Source organism: Falco naumanni, chromosome 3 (genome assembly GCF_017639655.2).
Source record: "Falco naumanni isolate bFalNau1 chromosome 3, bFalNau1.pat, whole genome shotgun sequence".
Lineage (NCBI taxonomy): Eukaryota > Metazoa > Chordata > Aves > Falconiformes > Falconidae > Falco > Falco naumanni.
In genome coordinates this window covers 81,856,368-81,880,373 of record NC_054056.1, presented here as the reverse complement: position 1 = coordinate 81,880,373, position 24,006 = coordinate 81,856,368, and the positions used below count along the sequence as shown (strand labels likewise).

Genomic DNA, 24,006 nt, shown 5'->3' with positions numbered 1-24,006 from the left:
AACATGCCCCAGTTATGCATATTGCGTTGATGATTTTTTGGGTAGCATCTGAGACTCACTGAAGTTGCCCATTTGACATTGAGCATCTTAAAATGTATCAGTTTATCTGAGAGACTGTGGTATGAACAGTGTAAGAATAATGGTTGAGGCTCTTGTGCTTAGAGGCTGTTCAGTTGGTTGCCAGGGCACTATCTGCCGAAAGAGTTCTGTATGAGGACTCTTGTTCTGGAGCATGCTTCTCCTGCAATCTGAATTCATCTGTATCTTATGAATCTTCTTCCCACATCACTGCCAAGTGTTTGAGATGGGGGGAGTGTATGGGTATTAGTGGGGAAAAAATATTGTTTTCACTTTGAACTCCTAACCAACAACCAAGCAAAGTTGTCTGAGATGGAATTGTTGCAAATTAAATCAGTATAGACAATTTTAGTAGGTTTTATTATTAAATCTGTGAGCTCTTTAAAAAGCTATTTAATTTTCAATGCCGTCCAGTAAGTTTCTGTGGCAGTTTGTTGTTGGTTTTAATTTGTTTCCTCAGACAGGCTTTTCTTGAAATATGCTGTGGACCAAAAAAAGAGCCCAGAAATGTGCATGAAAGAAAATCTTCATGCTATTTTAGAAAGAGGATGTCACATTACACTTGGAGCTGAACAACTGATTCCTGATTTAGTGTGGTCGCTAGTGTGTGGTCAGTGACTATCCTTTTTTTTCTGACAGTCAAAAAGAACACAGAAAAGACTGAAAACTTCACAAGTGGGAAGGCTTGAATACATGAATGGCTTATAGAGAAAAGTAGTTGAGACACAAACGTGAAAAATTTAGCACAGTGTTAAAGAACCTTCCTGAGCACTAGTCACCTAAGTAACTAGAGAATAGTGTATACTCAGTTACTTTTATAAATATATGTAAGGTGTTTGTTATATGACAGTATACCATATTAGCAAAGCAGATCAGTAATAACTAACTTCAAGAATTACTGGATCACATTCGTGTTCTTTCAGAACATATTAAGCTCTAGTTCTGAAAAACTTGAGGTGATGGGATGTGTGGACAGCAGGAGTCACCACTTTGAGTCCATATAAAGGTACTAAAAAGCTGTAGTCCGAGACCATTAGGTTACAAGGCACAGTGTATGCACTTCCTCTTTAACATGGGCTATGTCTCTGAAGCGTTTTGTTTGCTGTTCTTTCCCTTCAATTTTAGGTGAAGGACAGAGTTCAAACTGCTTTTGCAACAGTCCAAGAAAACAATGTTTATTTCTTGAAAAGATGTTTTTGAAAGTGCAGTAACAGAAGGCATCAGTTGTAGTGCAGCTGTGACCAGTCTCATGACTACCAGTATGAACAGCAAGATTACAGATTTAGGTTTCCTTTCTTTTAGTAGCCTTTGCACATAGTGTCAAAAGCAAAGAAACCTGACACCTAATCAGGCAACATCAGGCATAAAGATTACATTAACTTTGCTTGATAGTGCATGTTGGACTCGCCCAGAAAGTATGATGTGACCCTTCCCATCTCTCGAGTTTTCACAATTGCCTTTAGTATCAACCAGTGGGAGTAAGGCCATGGCATTATGTGAACTAAGAGACTGTCATACCGGCAGAGTCAGTCATGCTGACTGTCTAAAAGACAGATCATCTGGAAGACATTCTAGAAGAGCATCGAGGAAGAAACTTCCACTTTGAACAGTTGCTAAATTCTAGGGTGACTGGACTGGTACGGTTTCAGGATGAAAGAACTTGCTTCTGTTGCACTGAAACTTGAGGACCAGTATTGGTTCGTGACTGCTTTTTTACCAAACTGATACATGAATAGTATATTAATCCTTCAAACAGTAGCAGTGTCTTAGATGAATGTGAGGATAGTGCTCTTGTCTGTTTTCTAATGATCATTGCTACACTAAAAAAAAAAAAAAAGTATCAGATGGAGCCCCTTTTTTCATTTCTCTAATGTATAATACAAAAGTGGTTCTGCCCATGTGGCATAACCTCACCACACACTGGCCTGGCAGTTTCAAACCTGGCAGATGTCACCAGCAATGTGTGCTTACTGTAGATTTCCATTCCATTAGTGAAAGAACTCTAGGTAGACTTTTTCTTGCCCCCAGACCATCAGATGTCCAGGTTTCCATTCCAAAGGGCTAGAAACCCAGACTCTGAGCCAGAAACCTTCCTTTTCAACACAGCCTTGAGTTGTATGCTGTTCTTCCTGTATTGTTTATTCCCAAAATGTTTGCTCAGCCAAATGAAACCAGAACATACTTGTCTTCATAGCTCTCTGCTGGTCATGACAGGTTTGGCTGGTGGTTTGACCTGTGACAGATGTCCACGCAGTCGTCAACAAGACCAACCACTGTTTTGCTTTATATTCCTGATGTCTTTTTGTGTCTAAAAGTCCTTCTTAATAATCTGTGTAGTCTTTATTTATCTAAAATGGCAGTTTCATGTACAAAGAAAAATCTAACAGTTGGGGTAAACAGTGCTTCTCTGAACCTGAATTTACACTGGCTTCCCTCACTCAGCCTTTGGGGTTTTGAGGCATTTGTACTGAGGTGTTCTAGATATAATAGCAACATTTCTCAAAAGCTACCAGATCACAAAATCATGTGATTTGTGGAAAGCTGCTGTATCAGGGAAATAGTTACCAGCTTCTGCTACACAGGTCTGTATCTAAAACAGATTATAAATTAGCAGTGGATAAAAATGCTTTTAAAATGATAGCTCAGCTTAACAATCTTGATTGTGTATCATAGTTTTACTAGCTATATTTAAAACAAAATATTAAGGCATAAATGTAAAAATCCCAGAATTTGAGGAATTTCAGAAGTATGTTCAATATTTTCCCCTTTTAATATATGAAAAGGCTTTTTTTCTTTTTTAATAATTATTATAGGCAGTAATTAGTTTGAATTCATCTTCAACCCATTTGTTCTAAAAACAGTCAGGTTTACCCTATATGCCTTTTTTGGGGTCTTGGTGCTTAAAAGGAAAAGCTGCCTTCCAGAAATTTTAAATATATTATTTTCTTTGTTATTTCAAGCACATATGAAATGCTTCAAATGCTGGAAGATGTACATTTGGAAGAGCCCTTTAGAAGATGCTAAAAAGCCCCAAATGTCCACTCAACCAAGAGTCAAATAGAAACTTGTTTTGAGGATATAAAAAAAAAAATCTCACTGGAGGGATTTTGAACTTCCTTTTCACTGCTGTCACGTGTCTTATTCAAAGGGGATACCCGTCTGCAGTTCAGTATGAACTGGGATTATATTAGAGCATTTCTTTCTTATTATGAAAACTACTTAATCTCTCATGAGAGGAGCTATTTAGTGTCCTGTATTATATTGACTTTGGCTTTATCAATACTTATGATGGTATAAACTGTAACATTTTTGGAATTAACTTTCTGAGTTTGAACATAAACTTACCTTCTGATTCACAGTATCACTGACTGTTTTTAAATGTATCAGTTCTGTGAGGAAACATGTAGCACTGGAAGCAGAAGGAATGATATTTGGTAACATACAACTCTTTATGTAGGGCATTCTTCCTGAAAAGTCAGTATTATGGTTTCAGAATTGAGCCAGGCTTTTGTTTTGTTTTGTTGTTCTCCCTTCAGATTTTTTTTCTAGCTAATGTTCAATGAGAAATTCTTCTTTAAGTGTTGACTCTTCAAAGAAAAAAATATTTGCAGAGACACACCAGGACAAGATAAAAATACAGTAAGTGTAATAAATATGAATCAGAAGATAGTGTGTGGAAGAAAAGCGAGCAAGAAATCAAAAGAAAAAATGTTTCCTTATTGATAGTTTTGTTCTACTCCACTGATCTTTCAGGTCATAAAACAAGCAGGTTAAAGAATTGTATCTTTTTTTATTCTCGATTCCAGAAGCTAAATACTTTCAATTACTCTGAAGTTGTGAGTGACTTTTAAGTAAGGTGTACTGTCATAATATGCTGTGAGAACTTTTGACCACCTTAAAAGCAATGTTGTAATAGGCTTTCATTACACGAGCACCTGAGGTTTGGTGAAGGATAATGGTGCCTTTGTGTTAGGCACTGCACAAATAAACTACCCTGTCTAGAGACCTTGTGGTCTGGGAAAATTGCAGTACCCAACAAATGGAAAGAAACTGGCAAAAGACTGTGGAAGGAACTAAGATCAAGATAACAGTAAAATTAATATCTTGCAACTAATAATATAGAACAGTTTCTCCTTGTTAATTAGCTCAGACAGCAGTGACTAGCAAGCCTCTAGTCAGGAAGACCTTTTAAAGGGAGCACTGAAGGGGGATTAACCGGTATCTTTTCTGCAGCAATTTCTTTGTCAGAGTAGCTTTTTGAGACAGCTCAGTTTTATTTTTAACATGTCTTTGTACGAGTCCGCAAATGCTGTGGCTTAGTTTCAGCCTTTATTTTTTAGCAGAAACTACCAAAACTCTGATTGTGATCCTGCATCATGAGCAGCCTGCTCTGTTCTGCGTGGCTGCAAAGGATCCTTGAGTTGTGGAGGGGCCACAGGAGAAAAGTGCAGGAGAATTGACTTGGTAGTGGAAACACAGTATAACAATTCTAATTCGATTTGAGAGTGAGCCCACTGCCACAGCCTGGACTTTCTCAGATCCTTGCTCTCCCTTGCTGTCACAGTGGCCTCCTGAGGCCAGTGGCTGGCTTGTGTAATGTTTGATACTGGGGATGATTTACAGAGCTCTGATTTACCCTAAGCCCTGGCCTGGCGCTGCCCCAGCCTGGGCCTAGACACTTAGCATTGGCTTCAAGTCACTGGGCAGCACCTGCTTCTGAATGGCACAGCTTACCCCAGCACACTAGTGTTGACGGTACAGCTGTTATATAAGACACCAGTGCTTATCTTTTTCATAACCTTAAGTTTCAGTATCCTGTGCTGCATGTGAGAGGTTTATGCGATGTGTGGGACTGTCAGGAAGGAGTGCTAAATGGTTTAGTAGGCAGTTCCTTCATTGCGTTCATTGCCTTGTGTGACTAGTGCTCTCAGCTTGACCTGAACAAACTGTGATTTCTAGGGAGAGCTGGAATTATATGCATGTGGTAGTATAGTTTGTGTCCACACTAGATGGCAGCTGCCAATCATTCCAAACAGCACTGAATTATGTGCACCACACACAGCTTTCCATGATAGATTTAGCTGACTACCAATCTCACTTTACTCAAGAAACTAAACTGGACACTTGCAAGACTAGTGCCTCGCACGTCTTTGAGATGCTTTACTTATTATAGCTGAAATATGAACATTGTGTTTAGGAATAGGATCCAACAAATACCAAAGGTATTTATATAAGGTTGCTTGCTTCAGTACAAAGAACCGTCTTAGATTCAAAACAAAATAAGTTTTAATCATTTTACTATATATCTTATTTGAATATAACAAATAAAATGCTGTGGTAAAACTTAAAATAAGTCTCAAGCTACTATGGATAGTAATTTAATGTTAATTCTGCATTCTTTAGAGGAAAACCATATGTTCCTTGAATCCTGTGGGAGTTATACCACTAACTTCAGTGGGAAACATTTTCACTCAGATTTTGCAAACAACTCATTGGTAAAAGAATATAGTCTTGGACTGTTCCTCTGTTATTTGCTGGGGAATTAATACCACATCTCTTTGAAATATACAAGTTGTATAAACATCACTACACAGATTTGATTTCTTTTCTTAGTATTTAATGCAGTAAGATTACATGGCTGAAAATATGCAAAATTACTCCTGTACTGTCCCTCAACTGGAAATTTAAGAAAGCCTCATGTATTTAACTTTTTGATCAAATTACCTATATCCAAACACACCTACCTACAGCCGTAAGTCTGAATAGGGACATAATTAAAGAAAAAAAGGCAGTTCTGGAATACAGCCAATCTTACTTTGTGCTTGTATTAGGCATAGAATTTTTACCTTAGAGTTGCTTTTCTAACTTCTTTAAAATCAGGAGATTGCTAATGTGAGATTGCAAATATTATGTTTTTCAAAACATAAACTGCACCACTGCTTTTAAATAACCATCTAAGAAAGCCTTTTTTAATATACAAGCCTTTTTGAAATGTTTCTTTATTCAGATGGATAAGGATTTTTTGCCCAGTTTCCAGAATACTTAATTTAGGAGCTGAAAGAATTTTTACAGTGGCAGCCTAGCAGATGCATGTGAAAACACTAATGCTACTGAGATATGCTAGCAAAAGACTAATTTTTTTTAATTATTTTTTTTTTTAGCCAAAGATGAGCTGTTATGCAGATTCTTGCCTTAGTTTTTACACAGCATCTCAGTTTTTGTCTGTATTACAACAATTGTTCAAAAGCTAAGCCTCAAACAGCATCTCTCTGTACTGACTTTCAGGAGCATTTCTGTGATGGAAATAAATCTTCACTTAAAAACCAAAATCAGGATCATTTGTACTGGTTAGTCACATATGAACCCTAGTGTAAAGCCATTAGAATTACATTATTGATGGTTATAAAAATATGCTCAAAACCTAAAAGATATTTTATATTTCTAATGTATTTGGTACAACCATATTCATATGGCTAGTAGTACTAGTCAGAGTTTGAGTAATTTACTGAGTGTTCTGCTTAGAGAATAAATCAATTAATACTGAATGTTACCAGCTTCTTTCTTCAAACAAATAAGAAAATGTGTTATCATCTAACTGTAAAATTGTTGATCGTTATTCTACAAAATAGGAAGCTTTTCAGTGAACAACTATAGCAGAAAAATATTAATTTCAGTGATTTTGTTAATGTTCCCTACATTGATCTAATTTTATATTTCCTAAATAGTAATTGATTATTTTTCTGAAAACCGCTGTAGTTCAATGAGCAATGGTGTTTCTTTGAATACTAATTGATCAGTGATACACGTTATGACTTCTGTTAATTTCTCTGGTGATTAATACATTTTTCTATTTTATACATCTAATAGACATTGCTACATATTTTCATACACTGACTTGCTTTTCCTACCTCATTATGGTTTTCCTCCTTTATTACTGCTGTATTTGTACATTTTTTATGTTTTCTGCTTCTTCATTCTGCTATAGTTATCTGCTTTCATGTGGGGGAGGTAGAGGCACAGCCTCTTTGTGTCTAGCTAGTGTCCAAGAGTAAATTTCTCCTTGTGAGCTGGTCTCCCCTCAAGCCCATGTAAATGTTTGACATCTGAAACAGCCTACTGATTATTATTCTTGTCCTCTTTATATGTTTTTCCCAGTTCTGCTGTACAGGTGTAGTCTCCCAAGAGCTCATTCCTGAGGTCACCTCAAAGCCACTTTATTCTGCCTTGCACATCACTCTTACACTTAAGTTGAACTTCATTTGCCATTTAAGAGTGATCAGTGAGTTTCATGCAGCCTGTCTTTACAGTTGTCCCTCAGAGTTCTCTTCTGTAATACTGACATTCACAAGTTCTGCCATGTAGCTTTTCACCTTTTCTCCAACGTTTATGAACGTCATTCGTTCTCGGTCCTGATCCCTGTGGATATCCAGTGGTGAACCTTCTTGACTGGGAAACAGTCATTTAATCTACTCCATTATATTTTGTTTCTGAACTAATTCTTTATTCAGTTAAGCATTTTTTCTCTTTTTTTAATCTTAATTTCCTCCACTTAGTTTCCGAAGAGTTTCTGGTGAGGAATGCTGTGCTTTGGTCCTACTATATTAAAAGCAGGGATTGTTGGGAAAAGATGTTTTGTACTTGAAAAACAGAAATTTCCATATTAGTGTCTGGCTAACATGAAATATGTTAAATGTGAGTTTTCAGCTCTTTTGTTTCAGGAGTTTAAGAAAAAAGGCATATATTTCTCTTTTTACCACTCTGAATCTGGTAGGCTGCTGTTAAGGCTTGTATCATGTTAAGGCTTCTATTACTTACTGCTATAATGCAGCACCTCCACTTTGTGCTTACCTCAGTTTAATGGCATATGTAAGATGAGGGAGAGGTTTTTTTGCTGCTACTTTTACTTTCCTTTGTGGTTTTGAGGTGAATCATTTCAAAGATCATCTTTCTCTGAGTATTTAGACCATTTCATAAATAAATGTGTTGGATTATGTCAGTCTTGCAGCTATGCAAAAGGACTTAAAATCCAAACATGGAAACTGTTTCTGGAAGTTACAGATTAGTAACAAAGGTGGGGATAGCATTTATCAGTTCTATAAATATCAACAGAATAGATAAGCTGGTGACCTTTTCCAATATTCAAAAATGTTTGATTAGTACAGATCTGTTGAAGTGAGAGTTGATATTTTCTGGTGAAGAGGCTTTCCCTTCCTTGTGCAAAACTAGTTCATGTTTGGAAGTCTAATGTTGCCTGACATTCAGATGTTCTTAACGGTGCAGTGTACAAATAGGAATGTTGACTCTTTATATTCTCAGTTGATAATGAACTATCAGAAAAAAATCATACCGGATGTTTTACAATGCTAAGCAATTTTTGTTAGGGTATGCTATATCAGCGAAGGGTCCTTTTTTTTTTTTTTTTTTTTTTTTTCCTAATGCAGAGTCTATACCAGTTTCAGAAATAAGTTTTGTTTAAAAACCTGGGACAAATAAAAATTAGTGTATATTTTGTGTGCTCAAAATTTAGATCACCTGCAAAAGATCTAGCCATATTACTTGTTCATAACTAAACGTCATAAAAAATATAATTTGCTATACTACCACTTGTTACGATTCTTAAATGCAACTGAGCATTTCCATGTCCCAGTCTGTGTCTGTGATATGCACAGACATGATGCATTTCTGATGGAAAAACTGCTTAGTGGAGCTCCTGGGATGAACCTTTGTTAGTAAAAGGATTAGAAAAATAGATAGCTTTTAGCTTTGCTGGGTCTGTGGCAATGAATGCAGAGAGCAATTAGTCAAATTATGGTTCTGAATAAGTTCACCAAGGAGTGTTTGCTAAATTTGATCTCATGTTTTCTTCAATTTTTAGTTGGCCAGAATATGCTCTAAATGGCTTTTAACAGTTCACTCGTAAGTTCCGACTTTGAGATGTAATGAGTATTTGATTTGAATTCATCTGCTCCTTGCACTTATAATGATTAAAAGGCTGTAAAAATGGTCTTGAGGTCTGTATAATAGTTAAGTTGTGAGTTAGCGGCTGACAGATATTGTCCCTGCATAACATGATGAACTTTGGCCGTGGACCTTAGCAGTGAGTGGACAGTATGAAAGAGCTGATGTCTCTTTCAGGAAGCTCAGAATGCAGTACAGATAGGTAAGCTATCAGAAATCTCTGACACTTTGTTGTACACCTAGATTTTTGCTATGTGCAGCAAGGATGAAGCCAGACTGGAATCCTTTCAATATAGAACACTTAGTCCTCAGAAATGTTGAATTGTGTCCTGGTGTTTGAATAGGTGTTGTACAAGTGTTGGTCTGGTGAAACCTGTGAGCTTGCTTCTTCACAGCAAAAGTCCTTCAATTTATTTGCTATTTCACAACATATTTGATCAGCTGTCTGTAATAATGCAGGCATTTTTGGTTGATGGTTCAAAGAACATCCTGACTGAGTCTTCATAAGCCAGTCTGAGAAAAGTCAGCTTAAACTGTCTTCAGAAACCTTGCTTCCTTGTTCAAGGTCCTTGACAATTTAAGGAATTCCATTCAGCTTTCAGTGTATTTAACCTGATAGTTAAAAAGATACTTTTCTCTGAAAAAGGGAATGAATTTGCCTTGAGTTTGCTGGTACGTGAAAATGCATACTTGTGTGAATGTATAACATAGCACTGCTTAATTCATTCAAGAAAATAGTTCTGGTTTTGCATAGAAATTTACTTTGCAGAATTACAGTGACAGTTTCCTCTTAGATTATCTACTTTTATACATTCGCTGTTAAACTTAAAACCATTTGATATCATCTGTCTGACTCTGAAACCATTTGTTGTCTTTTCCTTAGTGAAAATAGCTCACATCTTCCAGAAGCTGTGATCTTTTCCTTTCTTCTTTGATACTTAATTGTCTCATTTGCAAGTAAAAGTTTCAAGGGCGATGGAAATTGAACTTGCTTAGGTGCAAGTCAGCTGAGGAAACATGCATTTCATACGCAACTAACATTTCCATCTATTAAGAAATGAAACTTTGAAGTAGATTAAATAAGGCCTTTGAACAGTTAAATCCACTGTAGTTTGTTTCCAATTATGGTAAGGAGTGTTTTAACTCAAGTTATTTTTTTCAAGAATATTTACTGTTTAGAAAAATATTTTTGTGTACTTTGCCTCTCCTATTCCCATGCTTTCAGTTTAAATGTTTTGTTCCTTCCAAGTTGAATATGAAGTAGAATATAAGGGGACATGAAGAGCAAGATTCTGTTAATATCCCTAGTAGTAAGCACTGTAAACTCACCTTTTCTTAGTTTTCAGTCGTGTTTTTCTGTGAAAGATTTTAAATATGACATCAAGAACTTATTATCTAATATAATAAGCATTTAACATTAATGCAGCAACAGTTTAGTAAAAAGGAGCTCAGAGGAAATACTAGAAGTCTTAAATATTAGAGCTATTATATAATTATATTAGTATCTATGGTTGCTTTACTGTCCATTCTCCAAAAAGTACTGGGTTTTTTTTCAGTAGGAGTTGTTTCAGGATTCCCATGTAGCATAAACTTCATATGCCACTCAGAAATTGCCTAGACACTTAATTTTCTGTTTGCTTGATTATCTTGAGGTGTCATCAGCTAGTTATGCAATTTGAGATTGCTGTTTGAAGTGTTTTTGTGAATGATTTCTGTCTTTGTTTTAGCTCTTCTGTTCAATTATTTATGTATGTGTCACCCATTCACAATCATTGATAAGCTATTAAGCATAATTTCAGGTACTTTTTATTTTCTAGAAGATTAAAATTCATTGTCAATATCCCCATGTTTTGACCCTGTTATTGCTATCAGTGTAATGCATTTTCTTCTCTTGGAAAGAAATGCATTAGATGGATTAGCAAAGCACTAAAAATATCTTCGCTTAACCACCAAATTATATAACCATCCGATTTCTGTTGGCTGCTGATCTCATGCTGTGTTGCAGTTTAGAAATCTGCATTTTACAGCACATCAAGTGAAAAAAGTTTTTGGTGTACATCAGATCTTCTTTCAGAGTTTCAAATACATATTTTTTTAAATACCATTTTTTTCATTCAAAAGGTTAGAAGTAGGATTTACTGAAAGCTTCTGATAGCTATTGCCAATTCAAAATTTGAAAATGCTGCTGCTTTTATATGATACATTCCCTCTGTTTTTTTTGGTCAATCTGGGGCAGTGTGTTTTCTTTGAGTTTGTTGTTTGTTTTGGCAGAATAGTAATTTAATCAGATCCACTGCTGAGCGTCATGGTATTCTGAAATAAGATGAGTCATTTTTCTAGAGAGCTCTTTACGTATGCAAGAGAAGATTTAGGCACAATGACCAGCTGTAGAGCGAAGCATCACCTTTTTTCTCCATTTTCCGTATCATTTGAAATAAAGGATTTTTTTTTAGAGTTAATCTATTCCAGACACCTCTGTAAGGAAGAAACAAGAGGAAGATCATTAAACTTTCTTTAGATTGATAAAATCTCTGTCATTTCAAGATTTTTCTCTACATTTATCTAAAAGAGCTAAAGTAATCTCAGTATGCTATTCTATTACTTGACTGTATAAACAGGACTAGTAGTAAGTTGATGCTATAACTGAAATTTTCTTTGCACTGGTGAATGAATAAAAAAGAGGCTCAGTTTAAATGTGTAGATAATTGACTAAAATGCTTGTCAGAAATGTTTGTGATAAGGTAACTTGGTAAACTGTTGGCTCTTTTTATTTCTGTATGGCAAAAAGCTTATGTTGTATTGCAACAGAACTGTTGCCTGTGGTCGGATTCTCTGCAATAGGGCTGCAAGATTTTGTTTTTTTGTGAATGTGACAAGACAAGTCTACTTGTATCTTAAGGTCAACCAAGTGTCACCTTAGTCTGCAGTTGCATCCTTTCCTGCTGTTTGTTTTTCTATTGTGTAGCTGTAACGAAAAAGAAAAAAAACTGAGTGCATGAAAAAAGGAAATGATGCCATCAGAGCAGTCCCTTTGCATGTGAGGGAAAAGAATCTACATGTAATCATCTGGCTAAAGGGCATGAGAACATCCTGAAAGGTAATTGGGCACCTTTTGTTGAAATACTCTGATGTATCCCATTAACTTGGTCAGTGTTGCTCAGAACAGTGCCTACAGAGACACAATACGAGGCCTTTCCCCCTTTGTTCAGTGCCAAAAAATGCAGTTATCATAGTATACAGCAGCATCTTAAAGCTGGTATTATTTATGTCCTGCTTCTGGAAGAGTATGTACACAAAGGGTTCAAACTTTCCTCAGCAATTTTTTGTGTGCTTTCTGTTCTTTACAAGTGAATGGGAGAAGCCTGTGCTTTTTCAGACCCTTCTCAGAGTCCATCTCTGCAGTCATGTGTCTTGTAGAGAGCTGAAGTTGCTACTGTTTGTTTCTGACTGAACAACTTGCTGTTCTGTTTACTGTCACTCCATTCTTTCTGGAATATTTGTCTCTATGTTCTGTCTCACCTTTTAAGTTGTATGGACTCAGGGGTGGGTTCACCATATGTGTTTTAAATGACTGAAATTGTGGAACTTAGTCTACTTACCATGCAAGTGTTAGTGAACTATATGTGCTAAGGAGCAATGAGCAGGTGATTTCCTATGGTGTGGGGGTATTTTTGGTTTTGGGTTGTTTTTTTTAAGTCAAATAGTATCATCTTCAAAAGCACTTTGATGGTAAGAATAAACAAGGGGTTTTTTTTCTCTGTCTCTTTTCCTTGTGAGTTACCAGGAAAGAAATTACAGAATTCTAGTCTTAAAGTCTCTAGTTTCTTCTCAAAAGGGATTTGCCCATGGATTTTCGGTTGTACGCAATTGCTGCTAGCTGTTAGAGACAGTGGAATCAAGCCATTATGGCTGTCTCTTCTGCCTTTCTACTGCTGAAATGTGGCTTAATAATTATGCCAAAGAAAACAGTCACAGATTTTTATAATCAAAAAACCCCTTAGATAAGAGCATTATGCTGAACCTAGTGAATAAGCAGTGAGCTCAAGCATGAGCATTTTAAAGTAGAAGACCTGCATTCTTCAATAGCAAGAACAAAGAAAGATTGGCATGATTCAGATTATGGTATTTGTAACAGGAAGCAGGAGAAATTCAACAGGGGGGATTCTTGTTATGTTATATGAGAGTATTGTTATTAATACAAGAAAATCATTTTCTTATTAAATTGATTTAAAAATTGCAATCAGAATAGAGAGAATTCTGTGGAGTTTTTATGTGAAAAGAATCAAATATTCCTGTGTTATCATTTGAAATAACTTACCCTTTCTTTCATGACCCTGAAGGACACCTTGAAGTGTACTTTATTAATCCTAGAGGTCAATTATGCAAAAAATGGTAATGAGACTATGGTGGTAACGTAAAGTGTTTGTTTTGCTGCTTGTTATTGTACCTTTCATTTTGAAGGAATGAGCTGACAGTATGTACTCTGATCAGCAACTCACCATTGCTGTTACTTGGCTAATTCTGAGGTGAAGAGAAAAGCTGGAAAGGAGCACACAGTTTGCTGCCTAGCAGGTGAAGTGGAAAACAAGTGGTGAAGAGATTTTTAAAAATTCACCTTACTACTATAATACTTCCTGTGATGTTATTTTCTTCAGGAGCAGATAAAACTTTCTAAATCACTTTCTAAAGTTTTAATTGAAGAACAGGTAAATGGCTTACAGTCCTTTTATCCTGTCACTTTGGAGAATAAAAGTGTGAGCTGTACCTGGCAGGTTTTTAATTTATTCTTTGCATAATCTATTGGTGAAATATTAAATGTTGGCCGTGGTGACATCAACAGTAAAACTCCCACACGTTCCAGGGGTAGCAGGACACCACTGATGGAACAATTTTTTTGTGAGTTGCATGTTTTGTGGCAATCACAGGCAGTTAAAAGACCGAAGCCAAGATACTAGAAGTTCCCAGCTGGACCGTAAGGGTTAATCAAGTACAGAGGCAGCTCAGTTACCATTGAAGGAAACCTTTAGGTTCTCAGTATGCTGCCTTAGGTGTCCACTCTTCATAATTCCCAGAAAAACTAAAATTCTTTTGTGAATTGTAAATAGAACTTTCTGAGGTTGAGTTCTTTCCCTTTGCAAACAATGACGCTTCTGTAATGAACCCCTATGGCACATTCTGTTGGCTGTTACTCATGCTAAACGCTATGCTCTTCTGCATGTGGTCCTAAAAACCTGAGATTTGAGCATGTTACAGCTCAGTATGAGTAAGGATGGCAGACAGAATTCTAGAAAGATAGGTCAGCTCTGTTGTTGAGGATATCCGTATTTCTGGAAATCAGGGCAGGGGAGTGCTTTGAAAAGCTTAACTGAGGGTATATTTTTGTGTTTTACTGCTCTACTAGAGAATCTGGTTACTGGATTTACATATATGTGAGAAAAAATATTAACAGATTACATGGGTTTGCAATGAAAATAGCTGATTACACAGGTTGCTGCTTGTTGCTTCTTTTTGCAGTGCAGCTTCTTTTGTATTGCGAAGAGCCTCAGTGTACTAGTTAACCAGATAAAAGCATCTTATCAAGTATGATTTGGTTTCCTCAGCTTTGCTTGTTCGGCTCATGTTTCCAGAAGGTCATCTAGATAAGTAGTGCCAAACTTCCCTGGCTTAGGTGCATGTACCACTTACCTAGTGGCGGGGAATGCTAGGTGGCTTATTGCATGTGTAATGCAACAGAGACTTCCACAGAAAAGAGGGTGCTGGAGCCATACAGACAGCTGGCTCACGGCTGTGCTTTCTCCCAAAGGATCTTTAGGAGCGGGTGTGGAATGTGCTGTGAAATTCTGGCAGCAGCCAGCCAGCCAGCCTTGTGGTAGAGGCAGCAGCTCTGGGAAAAATGATCAGGAATGGGCTGCTACGGTATACATCTGCAGCATTGAAGGCTCTACTAAAAAAAAAAATGAACTGAGTGCTTTAGCTAACATGATTAATGGCATTGTGCAATACAGAGTGAGTTTTCGTAGACACTATTATCGTGGTTCAAAGGGAAGCTAAATATGTGACATTCAGTGTATCTCCTGTATTCAAGTGCTGACCTTTTGGCAGTAGCTGTGAAATAATATACAGCAGAATCTTGTTAATTCATGCTAATGACTTAAGAGAGCCATCACGGATTACTTGATTTTTACAACTTAGCAAGTAAGTGAAACATGATGACAAAACTCCAGAGATGCACATTTTAACAGTATGTTCTCTGCGTATTTGTCCTGATAGTAGCAGTTTAGATGTAAATACATTTGTAATAGACAAGTTAACGGACAGTAGTATTATTAATGAAAGCAATGATGATTTCCTGAAATGGCACTTCAGTACAGCAGCAAATTATCAACAACCTTCAGGGAAACAGGACGAATCTACTAGTTGTGTGCGAGAGACCATTGAAAAGGTTCTGAAGGTAATAGATGTTGGGTTTTGGCATTAGTAAAAATGTTCTCTTCTCATATGTGTCATACCATAGAATAAATGTATCTAGAAGTACTTGGGAGAAGAGTTACTCTGACTAGCATAGTAGTAGTATGCAGGTGTGTACATAGGTAAAAAGTGAATGAAAAGTTTTATTTTCAGGTTGACTTCTAGAGAGCTAAACTGCTAATTTATGCTCATTCTTAAAATAGTAATTCCCAAACTACAGGCTCATTGAACATCTTGTCATATGTTCCAGCAAATTCCTTAGTCTTCAAAATACAGAGAAAATATCTCCATTATGAAAATGTCTTGAATTTTTTTATGACCAGGTTTTTTTTCAGTCTACATTGTGTTTCCACTGTAAGTACTATTAAGAATGCAGTTTCATTACTGGCAGTGTGTTCTTAAAAGAGCAAATAAGACTTTTTCAGTATGCCTTAGAAAATGACACTGAACCATTTAATATTTGTTATGCTTTTAGTGAAAGAAGGAGCTGAAGCCTCTGTGTACTGGAAACATCGTACGCACTTGTTACTGTGCATTGGTGTGTCAGGAGGGAAGTCTGACTAAATAAGGCAATGCATGAGTAGAGCTTATCAGCGTTTGACAGGAATATAGTCCACTAACAGCTGATACAGTAGCCCGTCTTTTCTGTGCTATCATCGGCTCTCTACACTGCACACAGATGCATGTTTATCATCCAGTTGCTGATTGTACTTAAAACTTAGCCCTCCACCTTTTATTTTCAGTTAGTTTATGCCAGATGTCATACAAATGAGCTGAAACCCTTAGAAAGCCAAATTTATTTATATGTGTATAAAAATGTTTGTGCAGTCATCAGCTTTCAAAGTTTAGGGTTGAAGCATACTGCCCCTTCTGTTTCTTCTCCCATAAAGTAGTCTAGAGTAGGTGAATGTTATTGAATAATATAAAAAAATAGGAAACTTCGTGCATATGGGTGCCATTATGGTACTACTGTGCACTAAACAATACTTGTAAAAAGTAGCCATAATTTCATGAAAGCAAGTCCTGACTGATGTTGCTTTCCTTGCTCTGAGACGCAGCTCAAACGAATGGCTAAGCTCCCAGTGACCTTTCCATGAATTGTATTACACCTTGCATGTTTGTAGATGCTTTTAAAAAAATCCAGAGTAAAATAGTATTAGTTTTCCTGTTAAACTGAGTTTGCTTGTCAGGCTTTGTCCCTGTGTTGTGCAAGAGTTTGGGATTTGGAGATTTTATTAATAAAGTTATTAGACCGATAAATAGTCTCTACGATCTGATGGTACCTGGCCTGCTACAGAATGTCCCAAAACAGTCAAACTGGTGACATGCAAATATTTTTTGATACTGGGAATGAATGTAAATGTCTGTGCACATGTGGCCTTTCTTAAGGGATTTCTGAAAAATATCAGATATTAAATTCTTATAATTCCTTACTATGAAGACAAATCCCTCCTTTTCTTGCAAGTTCAAGTTACTAACCTGCAAGGCCAAGGATGTTGAATTATTGGCAAAAGTTCCTATTATCCAAGATGATAAATGCCTTTTACACCGAGTGGGAATTTAAGACAATAGTAAAAATGCCCTTCACTTCTCTATAGCATACTTTTAATTTCTTGCTCTTCCTGACTGTCTTTCTCTACTGACTCCTCAAGTCAAGGAGGGAAGGAGGAAGGAAGGGACCAATAGATGGATGAATGATTTACCCTTTCCCTTATTTTTATTTGTTGCACTGACTTTAGCCTTTTGATATTAATCCTTTTACATCTATCCTGATCTCAGATGTGTACCCTGAATTTTTACACATGCAGCTAAAAATAGTCTTGATAAATGTACAGTTATTCTAATTTTACTGTAAATACAAAGCAGACCTTAAAAACTTCTCCACATAAAATCATATGCAGTGTACCTCTGCCTTTTTACCATTGTATGTATTTTTTGCCACTCAATACCCTACTTTGGCAAGTCAGTATCTTGCTTATTTGTTCTCCCATATACCATCATTACTCTCTTCCTGTTCTCACACAGCATTGTCAGTGTTCAACCCTGAATTGTCCTCCTCTGTACAGGAAGCTGGCTGAGGAATGAGGAGTGCTTGGTATCCTTCTGAGCACATTCAGAAAGTTCAAAGATTGTTATGTGGAAACCTCGCATTTTGTAAAAGTTGTTAATCATACTGTATGCAAAATTATACAGAGAAAGGCTAAACCTCCTATAGCAGTTTAGGGAACAGTCTTGTGATAACTTTGGATCAGTCATAGTCCTAGGAAAGCGGAACAGATAAATCTGAAAAGAAACACAGTGAGGCTTTTGTTTTGGTTTGGTTCTTTCCTTTTTCTTCCTGTTATCTCTTCCCTAAACTTGCAATGAAGAGTCAGGTTTCTTTCCTTCAAAAATGCCTTTCCTATCAGGACAAAGGGACTTGCATCTCTGTGTGGGAAGAATGCTTACCTGTGTACAATCTAGCAGGGTATTTGCTCGAGGTGTTAGTTTCTTGCGTACCACTTAGTGTTACAAAAGAATAAGATACACCATTTCTGGAATGGAAGCGATGCATGTAATGCTATTGGCCTTGCAAGCACTATTTACGTTTTCCAAAGTTGGTTGTTTTCAAAGTGCCTTTTCATCGTACCCAATGCAGTGCTTAAAAAAAAAAAAAAAAATGAAACCCAGCAATTTTAGTTAAGAGATCCATCTTCTTCAATTCAGTAGCCTGGTTTAAATGCCTTAATGTGAATTCACAGCTCAGTAGCGTTGTTGTTGTATGCGATATATGTAACAGAGATGTCTTTCTGTCCTCCGAATCCATCTCTGATAATGGTAGTGAAAGAATAAGCAGTTGATTGGGATGCTTGCCATTAGAGCACATGTGAAGCATTTGCAGCAGATGCACAATGTAATAATGGACTGTTTGCCATGTGTGGTAATAGCTCTTGCACATGACTTTATATCTTACTTTCCTCCAAAATAAGAGCACTTTTACAGTGCAAATGGGGACATTTCCAGGCTGCCTTTTTGACACTTTCCTGCTGTGCCCAAAACACTCTGTTAGTTTTCTAGAATATGTATGTATGCAAACCTCCAGTATTGACCTGGAGGCAATATCCTTCACCTGCGTGATCTGCATGGAAAGTGATATGATGTGTCCATAGAGATACAGAAGCTGTATTTCCCTGAATTTGAGCGGAGTGACTATTCAGGAAAGCATGGTAAAGCCATTAAAATTTTTCATCCATTCAGGGATGCTTTATTTCAAGGAATTTTATTAATTAATTTTCTCTTTTTAATTTCTGAAAATACATTTGAAAATAATTTAATTGTTGTAACCATATTAATTATGCAGACTTGTAATTTCACATTTTCTGGTTATTTTAAAGATATTGTGCCCTTTATAAATATTTTATCATGTTTTCACACCACAAATTTACTGGCTCTGTAATCTCTACAAAATATGCTTTGTAGCACCTGAATATATAACAGCAAAAGTTTGGCAAGCTATATCATTATATTATACATTATCATGGAAATTAAACCTTAATCAATAGTACTTGAACTTTAAAAAATAACCCAATCAATACTGTCTTTTTAATTGCTAAATGAGACATGATTAGCTTTTTTAGACGTTTGGTTTATCATGTTTATACTGAAGTTTAAGAAGAGGATTGTCTTGGGTTAGGGGCTGTACTTAGTTATAAATTTTTATCGTGTGTCAAATTTCAATGCGTTTTGTGGCAAATATGTTTGGCATACATCAAGGATTGATAAAGACCTTAACTTTAGTGTGTTTTAGAAATGTATTCACTCTAGTTTTGTGTTGAACAGTGACTAAAAAAACATATGCTTCTGAGAAGTTTAGTCATCTGAGATGATCTACCTGACCCCACCCACGCTATCATATTTTCTTTTTAATAATCACTTCAGAATTAAATATAAATATTTTTACTAAAAAGCCAAACAAGTATATTTGAAAATATACAGGAATGATTAAATCTTAAAAAAAAAAAAAAAACCAAAACAACAACCCACAAACAAAAAACCCACAAATCTCAGTCTCTCTGCTGGGAAGATTAGAATTTGGAAGTTATTGGCTGAGTATGATGCCCATAATAATAATAATCATAAATTACAGTTGTTAATTGTGGGAAAACATTTTTATGCTGAGATGAAACACCTAACTTTGCTACAATAAGGCTATATTTTCAGCATCTTATTAAAGTTTATTCTGTACTTTTATACAGTTCATGCTTCTTGTGAGTTCTAAATTCAGACTTGGGTGATTTTAACTTTACTGTTTATTAACTGTTATTTGTCTTTTGATCATATTATGTGTTAACAAACTGAAGTCCTACATGTGCAGTAGTTCATTCACAATTTGTTTCATCAGGTTGTAATGTTTACTGCTCATCCTGCAACTCCAGATGCAGAGTCTGTGATGTGCAGATGTGACTTCATAGTCTTAAAATAAACATTTTGAATGCTTTTATATTGAAATTATTTTTAAAATTATTTATATTTTGAAAACTGTAGTTCATATCCCCTTATCTTTTTGCATAGAACAAATAAAAGAAATTCGATGGAAAAAAATCTCTTTCAATACATTTTAACACCTGCTTAGGCACATTATTGTCCCTGCTGAAACTTTTAAGCTTTTGGTAGAGCAGTTTTCAGGTTGTAAACACAAATTCTGATTCGGGGCACTGAAGCATTTCTTGTAGGTGTTAGAAGTCCTACTTTGTGTAACTGGGCCTGAGACCTGGAAGTGGAATATCCTGCTGCATCTATTTCAAACTATGTCTTGTGGTATGTGAGAGGGCTATGTCCTTGAGTGTATAGCCTGTGTAATAAAAAGGCTGAGGTCTGTTTTCTTTGTGTATATCTGTACTTTTCTGAAGATATTATTCCAGATGTATGATGACGTGTCCTCGTTTTCTCATGTAAACTGACCTAATTTGACATGTTTTGTCCGTTTCTGCTAATGCTGAAATTGCCAGAAGAAAGTCCATTACTTTTGTGATAAAAAGCTCAAACTTATATAAATAATTGGCTTCCTTGGAATAGTTTATGTTGTGGGGTGAATCTGCTGTTATTTTCTCCAAGAGCTGTGAGGGAAGGTTAAGAAGCTTAGGTAGTTCTTTTAAATGCATGTGGGAGAGGTATTCTCTATAAAGAGCCTATTTCTCCTAAAAGAAAGAAAAATATTCTTCTCTGCTTTGAAAAGTATGTGATGTGAGGTTTTTAAGGGGTTTCTGTAGTGTGCTAATATGGAGGGATACTTTTTCTCACCTATACTCGAGTTACAGTATACTAAGCAAATACTTACGAACAGACCTTCCAGAGGCAGTGCAATGTCAGCAGCTGCACTTGACACATCCTGGGGAACTAGGAAGCTTAGTGGCTTCCCACCCCTCTTGCAAATTCCACCTTAGTTGCCTCATTGTATACAAACACAGTACATTACCTCCTTGATTCCATCCCCAACGAATAAGCCACAATTAAAGATACTGATGTTTCTGCTGAGTAGAATCATTAGGTTCATAATTCGCTCCTCTGCTCTGATTCTTTCCCTGTGTCTCTGAGGAGTTTTTTAACCACTTAAAACAAACAGCTGCAGTACCATCTAGTAATTATGCTTGTGGCTGTGCTAGTTGCTGCTGGGCTTTGCTAAGTGTGTGACAAATTTATTGTAGGGTTTTTTGCTGCTCTCTCCTGGTATTTCACACAAATGCAACAATTCCCAATTATTTCCTCTTCATGTTTAATCCAGTGCTTTTTCTATAAGATAATATATATGAGGGTGACATTTCCTTTATAAAGAGCCTTACTTCCTTACCTGTCTGTTGTAGTCCCTTCCAGCCTTGGTGGATAGGAGCTGGCTATTTTGCAAGTTCTATCCATTGTAGAGGTTTTAAATAACGAAGAGAAAAGGAGATGCTTGCTTATGCTGTCCTGAATTTTTTTCTTTTGGGAAGATTCGTTGCATTGTCATTCTATGTTTCTCTCACTATTTCTGTTAGCGTATTTGTAGACCCTGGTAAGACTGGTACTGCAATGTGCACCTGTTCCTCTAAATCTTTCTCCTCTTTTTCATCTTGTCCTTTCATGAAAATGCAGGGTTAGAAGGGGTGAGGGAAAGATGATCTGCCACAGGAATTTCTCTTTTGGAGTTGTATTTCATTTGCAAGTTTTTACCTTTGTCACTGTAAGATCATGTGCCGAAGTCTTGGCGATGCAAAAGCTATAAGTTGTTAAGAATATACTCAGGAGTGGGGGTGACCATTCAGCCTGTCTGCAGCTGGCTCCTCAGTGTCCTTGAACAAGAGGGCTTGGGAGTAGGCTGGATGGATTGTCTTGCTGACAGCAGCCCACTCCTGACTCCCAAGGGTGCTCAAACACAGCTGAGAGTGGGTAGGGGTTTACTGGGTGGAAATAATGCAGACGGGAAACATCAGACTGGGTGAGCATGTGCATCGCACCCTGACTACCTCTGCTTATCTGGAGTGGTGGAGTGAGGGGCCACAACTGCCAAGTGCCTTGGTGACATGGCTGCACTGCTGTGGTGGGTCATTTAGAAACCATTACTCTATGGCAGAGACAGTCACTTAGCAGCAGTGGGAGAGCAGGAAAAGCATTTTTCTCCACCTTTCCATTCTCTGTTTTCTCGAGTATGGAGCGATATGCAGCAGGTTGTTGCCAGGCAGGAAGGAACCTAGTCTGCATATGTAAGATGAAGCCCTGCCGTGTCCCCTGCCAGGTGCAGTGCCAGGCCTCTCCTGTGCTTGTGTTGATCTGTGTAAGAAGGAAAATGGGCTTCAAGCACAGTTAATGTGGCTGTGTGTGTTCTGGAAGATCTCAGCTGCTGTGCTGCAGCCATATCTATATCTATAGTGCTCTGGATGTCTGAGTGCCGTGACAGATAATGACTTACTTGCATGCATTTTTTGTGTGACAGCATGAGCACCGTTGATCCCTTTCCCCCAGGGTGCTTTCATGCAGCCCTGCTACTGACACTCATGAGTGCTTTATGTTGTCTCTTTTCTGTAGAGTTTTTTGTAGTGTTTTGTTTAGCTTTTGAAAGTGATTAAACCCTTTGTCCACAAAAATCCTCTTTATGTTTCAGTCATAGTACTGCTAGCTAGCTTTTTTTAATCTTTCTTAAGGCACTTTGATCAGCAGCACTAGTCTGGCGCTTCCTTCTTGTAGGAAGATTGCTTTAAGAACTCCTTTACCATTTTTTTCTGTACTTGGGTGCATCATTCCTGACTCTTTTGAGCTTTTTCCAGAGTAATTAACCAGCTCTGCACAGATTTGCACTCTTTTTAAATGAATTTTGACTTGTACTCCCTGTGTATCATAGGTAATGTTAAAAGACTTTTTTTGCTGGTTACGGATCATTTTTAGGTATAACAGCCATGGGTAACCTTCTGTCAAAAGCTCTGCTGTTCTGCACACTTACTCTGAAATCTCTCTTATTCTGGCAATTTACTTAGTCATTCATTCTATTGCACCACCATATTTTAAGCACAGTGTTGGGAGTGTTTCTTGAGCTGCTCTTAGTTTAGTCACGTCTTAGATATAGACTGTGGTGCAGTAAAATTTTGCTTGGGGAAAAAAAAGCTTAAGTGATCTCATATAGTTGCTAACACCCCTCAATGTTGCTTTGTGTAGTATCTGCATATTTCTGTTGCAGTGCTGTTTTGTTTGTTTGTTTTTCACCCAAGTTAGCTACATCGATATAAATTCAAGTCACATTCCCCTCTTTCTTCCTTTCCTTTTGGACCAACTGTTTTTGTAATCCTGGCAGCAGAGTGGCCCACCTTCAATCAAAAAGGTGGTATCTGATCTCCATAAAAGAACTCTTCAGTTCGGTGGCTTAAGTCATTTTCCTGATACGTACATACTACACATTCAAACTAGGAGCAGGCATCCACAATTCAGGTTTCACGCTTCCCAATTCAGTGTCCTAATTACCAACAGAGATACAAAGGATGTGTGGTACTGCAAATTCTGCCTTTGGCACTGTTTTCTGAATACTGACCATAAGCCACTCATTCATATTTAAATGAATAAATTTAGAACTTAAATTCTTGAAAATTTAAGTCCAGATGAGAGAGTGTATTTTGATTATGTCTCTGAGCATTTCCTTTAAGCAAGTTTAAGCTTCCTGGTGTTTAACGTGCTGCCCAGTACCTAATCTGTATGTCAGACTCTCTCCTAGTCACTATGAGAGGATCTAAACATCGTTATAAGTATTAGGACTATTATTCCTCATATCTAAATGCAGCATTGCTGAGCTTCATAATGCTTTGTTCCCGATCCCTGTGTCATGTAATATGTGAGCAGTTTAAATTTCCCTATTTTACTAAGACACTTTGAGGATAAAGTATACGTGCTGCAGAGACGGGGTAGAATTGCCCAGGTAAAATAATGAATGGGTGGATGAGCTTAATGCTTGTCTTAAAGGCTGAGTACACAAAACAGTTAATGAAGACTCCAGTGTCCTTCAGT

The 24,006-nt window shown here is 36.9% G+C and overlaps 1 protein-coding gene across 1 annotated transcript in view; it reads left to right on the top strand.

The window, feature by feature from the left end:
- The window catches only part of JPH1 (junctophilin 1), an 84,239-nt gene that overhangs the window by 8,155 nt on the left and 52,078 nt on the right, over positions 1 to 24,006 (top strand).